Source organism: Dendrobates tinctorius, unplaced genomic scaffold, assembly GCF_039654945.1.
Source record: "Dendrobates tinctorius isolate UK_male_01 unplaced genomic scaffold, ASM3965494v1 ptg000064l, whole genome shotgun sequence".
In the NCBI taxonomy this organism is placed as follows: domain Eukaryota; kingdom Metazoa; phylum Chordata; class Amphibia; order Anura; family Dendrobatidae; genus Dendrobates; species Dendrobates tinctorius.
In genome coordinates, this window is record NW_027361732.1 from 27,435,558 (window position 1) to 27,441,237 (window position 5,680).

The following is a 5,680-nucleotide window of genomic DNA, read 5'->3' on the forward strand; positions in this document are numbered from 1 at the left end:
TGGAGACAGAGGCGAGCTGAGCTTAAGTGGAGGAAGGGTTGGTCTATGGCCTTGACGGACAGGAGGGTAGGGCCAATGGGAGAGAGCTAGGTGGTGACATCAGCTGAACTAAGATGGCTGCGCGCTCAGAAGAAAAATAGGATGCATTGTAGTGTAATAAAGGGTTATAGAGTCAGGATGCACTGTTTTTCTGTGTGAAATTCATAGTGGTATGGGGGGAGACTATGAGGAATGTGTATACATCAGAATGTATTAATTATGTGACACTGTTTTTATCCATATGATAGTTGATTATGTATCACTATGTGGGGGAAGAAAATATATGTACATGAATACATGAGAGACGTTATTACATATGGAAACAAGTGGGAAAGAGGATGAATAAATAAATACATCAAACAAGGATACTGAGGATGGATCCAAGAATAGAGAGGAATTTTCCATGGAAAGCATATAGTATAAGATGGGTGCAGTCCGACAGAGCCATAGGTGCAGATCACATCAATATAAGTGACTCTATACAAAAGAGATAAAAGTTAGTCATGTTTGAAACGTAATCATAGTCAACATTCTTATGAGACAATGGTACAAAATTATTATGCAAAAGATAATAAATCATAATCTCGGTTTAAACCTTTAGGTTCAAGTGTCTCAAGGGTGTGTATCCAAAAGGCCTCACGGCGTTTTAGAGTGGTGATCCTATTGCCACCTCGTCTGGGTTGAGGGACGTGTTCAATGACCTGGAACTGTAACTGGGAGATATTATGGCCAAAGGTGATGAAATGAGAAGGAATGGGAAACAGAAGATTCTTGCACCGAATGGTGGATTTATGTTTTGAGATCCTATCCCGAATGGCCTGGGTAGTCTCACCAACATATAGTCGTCCGCATGGACACTTTATAAGGTACACGACAAATGAGGTGTCACAAGTGAAAAATCCATTTATAGGGAAGCTTTTTCCTGTAAGGGGATGATAGAATTTATTGCCTTTAAGTACATTGCTGCACTGCATACAATGCAGACAGGGGAAAGTACCTGTCTTTGGTCTCTGTAGAAAGCGTTGTGTTTTATGAATGGTAGTGCCTATGTCAGCTTTGACTAGACTGTCTCTGATGTTTGGTGCTCTCCGAAAACAGGGTAGAAAAGGATGCTGGAATTCTGGTATGTCAGGGTGGGCGGTAGAGAGAAGATGCCAATTTTTCCTGATAGACTTGTGGATGATATAGGAGAAAGGATGAAAGGAATGGACAAACGGGATCCGGTTGCTGGGTCTATTTTGGGAGGAGGTTCTTTCAGACCTTGCTTCATCTAGTACTGAAGGGGGATAACCCCTTTCTGAAAATCGTTCAGACATCTCATTAAGCCGTACTGAACGATTAGTATTATCAGAGACAATCCTGGACACCCTATGAAATTTTGATCTTGGAATCGCATTTTTTCTGGATGAAGGGTGTAGACTCTGATAATGTAACAAACTGTTACGGTCTGTGGATTTAGTATATAGGTCAGAGGACAGTATGCCGTTAGGATCCTTGATGATCATGGTGTCCAGAAAATTCATCTTGTGTGAATCATGACTAATTGTAAAAGAAATACCTGGCCAGGAGGAATTGAGTATATCAAAGAAGGAGAGAAGGGACTCCAACGTGCCCCCCCATATGCAAAATACATCATCGATATAGCGTTTCCACAGAAGAGAGCTGGATTTGAATAAGTCATTTTTGTAGATGATGTTTTCTTCGAAATCTGCCATGTAACAATTTGCATACGGGGGTGCTACGTTTGAGCCCATCGCGGTGCCACGGATCTGTAAGTAAAAGGTGTCCTGGAATAAAAAATGGTTAGTGGTTAGAACAAGTGTTAAAAGTTCTATACAGAGGTTCACTTGGTCTGGGTCCATGTCAGAATTGGATAGTAGACGGTGGATGGAGTTGATGCCTTCAATATGTGGAATAGAAGTATATAGGTCCTTCACATCTAGTGAAACCAAAATGGCGTCTGTAGGGATGGTGCCCAATTCCTTTAAAGTATTTAGGAAAGCTCCTGTATCTAGTATGAAAGATTTGGCTTTGCGGATTTTTTAGAATTTTTTCTAGAAAGATGGCAATAGGTGACAGGATAGAGTCGCTTGAAGCTACAATCAGTCTCCCGGGTGGATGTTGTAAATTTTTGTGAACTTTTGGTAATGTATAGAAAACTGGTGTGACTGGGTTGGTATTGGTGAGATAGTCACAAGTTTTAGTATCAAGGACACCTAGAAGTGAGTATTTATGGAGTACATCAGAAATCTTGTTTCTTATGGAACTAGTGGGGTCCCTGGTCAGTGACTGATAGATGGTATTGTCGTTAAGTTGGTGTAGAATCTCAGAAAGGTAGTTGGATTTATCCATAACTACAATAGCACCACCTTTGTCCGCCGGTTTTATAATTATTTTCTTATCGTCCTGAAGGGACTGTAGGGCTTGGCGTTCAGTAGAAGGCAGGTTCGGTGGATAATTGTTGTGAGTTCATTTTTCCCTTCACCGTTGAGGTCTGATGAACTCCCTCCTCTGGTGAAGGAAGGTAGTGAGGCTGATTACCAAACACCTGGGCAGCTAGATGATGACTGGGTGGCTGGAATTGAGGACTGGATATAAGGCAGCCGACGCCCTTCTGCCTTGCTGGTGATCCTGCTGGATTCTTGGAGACCAGTCTGATTCCTGCATCTCAAAGCTAAGTTTTTCTGCTCTGCTTTGTACACTTCAGTTTTGTTTTTGTTTTGCCTTGTTTTTTGGAAGTTCTGCCATCCCCGGCCGGGGGTGAGCTGAATTCCATTTTTGTCTCTGATCTGTTGATCTTTTGCTCTGTCTTCAGAATATACCTGAGTGCTGATATAGTCTTTTGAAGCCTAGCGACTTCAGGGCCTGTTTTTCCTATCAGTCGGTTGGCACATTTTGGATAGGGTTTTTGCGGATGGCAGACAGTGACTTTCCTATCCTGTCCTATTTAGTTAGCTTGGGCCCCATCATTTGCTCAACCTATCTTTCTATCTGTGTTAGTGTTTTCATCTTGCTTCACCGTCATTATATGTTGGGGGCTGCCTTTTGCTTTGGGGTCTGCTCTGGGGCAGTTTAGTTTTTCCCCTTTCTGTCTTTAGGCTATGCAGTTCTCCGGCTGTGATCGAGGGGTCTAGGGCACCGTAGGAACCCCCCACGGCTACTGCTAGTTGTTGTGGATAGGTTCAGGGGTCTGCAATCCGATAGCTGCCAACCTCTCTGGTTTTTCTGGACTTAGCTAGTATTTTGTTTTTTCCTCCTTCGGTGACTCATCATAACAGATAATGTAATCTACCTTTATCAATGTCAGTCCTTAGGGTCTGGATAGAGTCTTGCACAAAATCTATGAACGTCTCCACTACATGTGATGCATGAGGCGGTCGAAAGTGGCTTTTAGTGCGTAGGCCTAAACTCTGAGATGACAACAATTTAGACTGGTCACAAGTAGAGGGATTAGACACTATGGGGGGGAGGAATCTTAGAGAAATGAACTTTCAATCTTAAGGAGTGAAAAAAACGTTGCAAATCCATTTCAAGATCAAAGGTGCGGCACCAGTATGTAGGACAAAAGGAGAGTCCTTTTTGAAGTACGTGGTATTCAGAAATACCCAATGGTCTAGAAGAAATGTTGATCACCAATGGGTAGGTACCTGTGATCTCGTTACTCGTCCTGGATCTCGGTTCTTTTGCTGTTCGCCCTTGCCCCGTCTAACTTGGCACCACTACAGTAGTGCAAACGGTGTTTTCTACTATTTCCAGAATGGAAAGCACGAGTAGGGTGGTAGGCTGAGGCGTGGGAGGAGATGTAGGGTGGTCCTGAGCCATGGAGTGCTTTGTGGGTGAGGGTAATAAATTTATACTGAATCCTGGAGTGGATGAGTAACCAATATAATAACTGGCACAAGGTAGAGGCATCAGTGTAATGGTTGGTGAGGAATAAGATCCTGGCTGCAGCATTCAAGACAGATTGGAGAGGGAAGAGTTTGGTAAGAGGCAGACCGATTAGTAGAGAATTACTGCAGTCTAGACAAGAATGGATAAGAGAAACAGTAAGAGTTTTTGCAGAATTGAATGTAAGAAAGAGTGGAATTCTAGAAATGTTTTTGAGGTGCAGATGACAAGAGCGAGGCAATGATTGGATGTGGAGGTGAATGAAAGCTCTGAATCAAGTATGACCCCGAGACAGTGGGCATGTTGCTGGGGAGTAATGGTAGAACCTTGGCAATGTCTGGTTTAGGTAGGTTAGTTGAGGGTGGAAACACAAGGAGTTAAAAAGAAAAAAACACAGTAGTTTGACAATAAATGGCTTCATCCAACCCCTAACTGTGAGTGTTGAAAAAGGTTTGGTGTTATCATTCATATTCTCTGAAAAAAGGTCAAGAAAGCAAAATTTCTGCCTGAGTATGTAAACTTTTGAGCACAACAGAATATATATTGCTCCCACAAAAGAACATTACACATCTACACACATGATGTAATTAAACAAATGACACAAATATGTAAAAAATAAATACGTAAATGTAATTCCCTATAATTTCTACCAAATTCATGCAAAAAATTACAAAATTACATGTGATCATGCTTTAAAAGGGAGAGAAGCAAGTTCACATGCTGAAAAATGTTACAGGTTCCACTAAGATTTGAACTCAGATCGCTGGATTCAGAGTCCAGAGTGCTAACCATTACAACATGGAACCAGACATGCTGAAAAATGTATATATTTCACTTTTGCTTTTTAGGATTATTTTAATTTCTAATTATATGTATATAGAGATGTATTTCCTGGTAGCCGCGCTTTCAGAAAGGATGACAGGGAGCTATGTAATCCTACTTACTTGTAGATTAAACCTATATGCATCTTCAGGCAAATATCATTATCTGAAGTGACAGGATCCCTTCCAGAAGCTACACAAAATATTTATTGTAAATCTATAGCAGAGAACAGTGCTGCTATAGAAGGGTCATCTTTATTCTCATTTGCACAAGGAAAGACAAGAAGCAATGGGATGAAACTGAATGGGAGGAGACACAGATTAGATATTAGAAAAAACTTTTTGACAGAGTGATTAGTGAGTGGAACAGGCTGACACGAGAGGTGGTGTGTTCTCCTTCAATAGAAGTCTTCAAACAGAGGCTGGATAGACATCTGTCTGGGATAATTTAGTGAATCCTGCTTTGAGCAGGGGGTTGGACCACATGGCCCAAGAGGGCCCGTCCAACTCTACGATTCTCTGATTCTAATATTCTATGATTCTGGTTCTTAAGCCTGAAATCAGCCTGAAGCCTGAAATCTCACAACCCTACTGATTGCCAATGTGTAAGCATACCATATGGATTACACCGCATTCCAAATTATTAAACAATTCCTATTTTTCCCTGATTTTCCTAAATGGTCGATGCAAATGCAAATAAGTCAGTATAATGTTAAATCATCAACTGTTAGAGTATAAGTCAAATTTTACTGGACAAACCTCCAAATGATAACAGGATTTTTTCTAAACTTAAAAAAATGCAAAATGCACTGTTCCAAATTTTTATGTTAGCAAAAAAACCTTTTTTTGATTTCACCTTCACAATTCTTATATTCCATGAACTTATACATTTTTGGGTTGCTTCTGCTAGAATTTGCTTGTAAGATATCATA

At 40.9% G+C, this 5,680-nt stretch overlaps 1 non-coding gene across 1 annotated transcript; it reads right to left on the bottom strand.

Annotated features, from left to right (window-relative positions):
* Positions 1–4,661: 4,661 nt before the first annotated feature.
* TRNAQ-CUG (transfer RNA glutamine (anticodon CUG)) lies at positions 4,662–4,733 on the bottom strand. The gene has a single exon. It is a non-coding gene; the product is annotated as a tRNA-Gln (tRNA).
* Between the last annotated feature and the right edge of the window lie 947 nt (positions 4,734–5,680).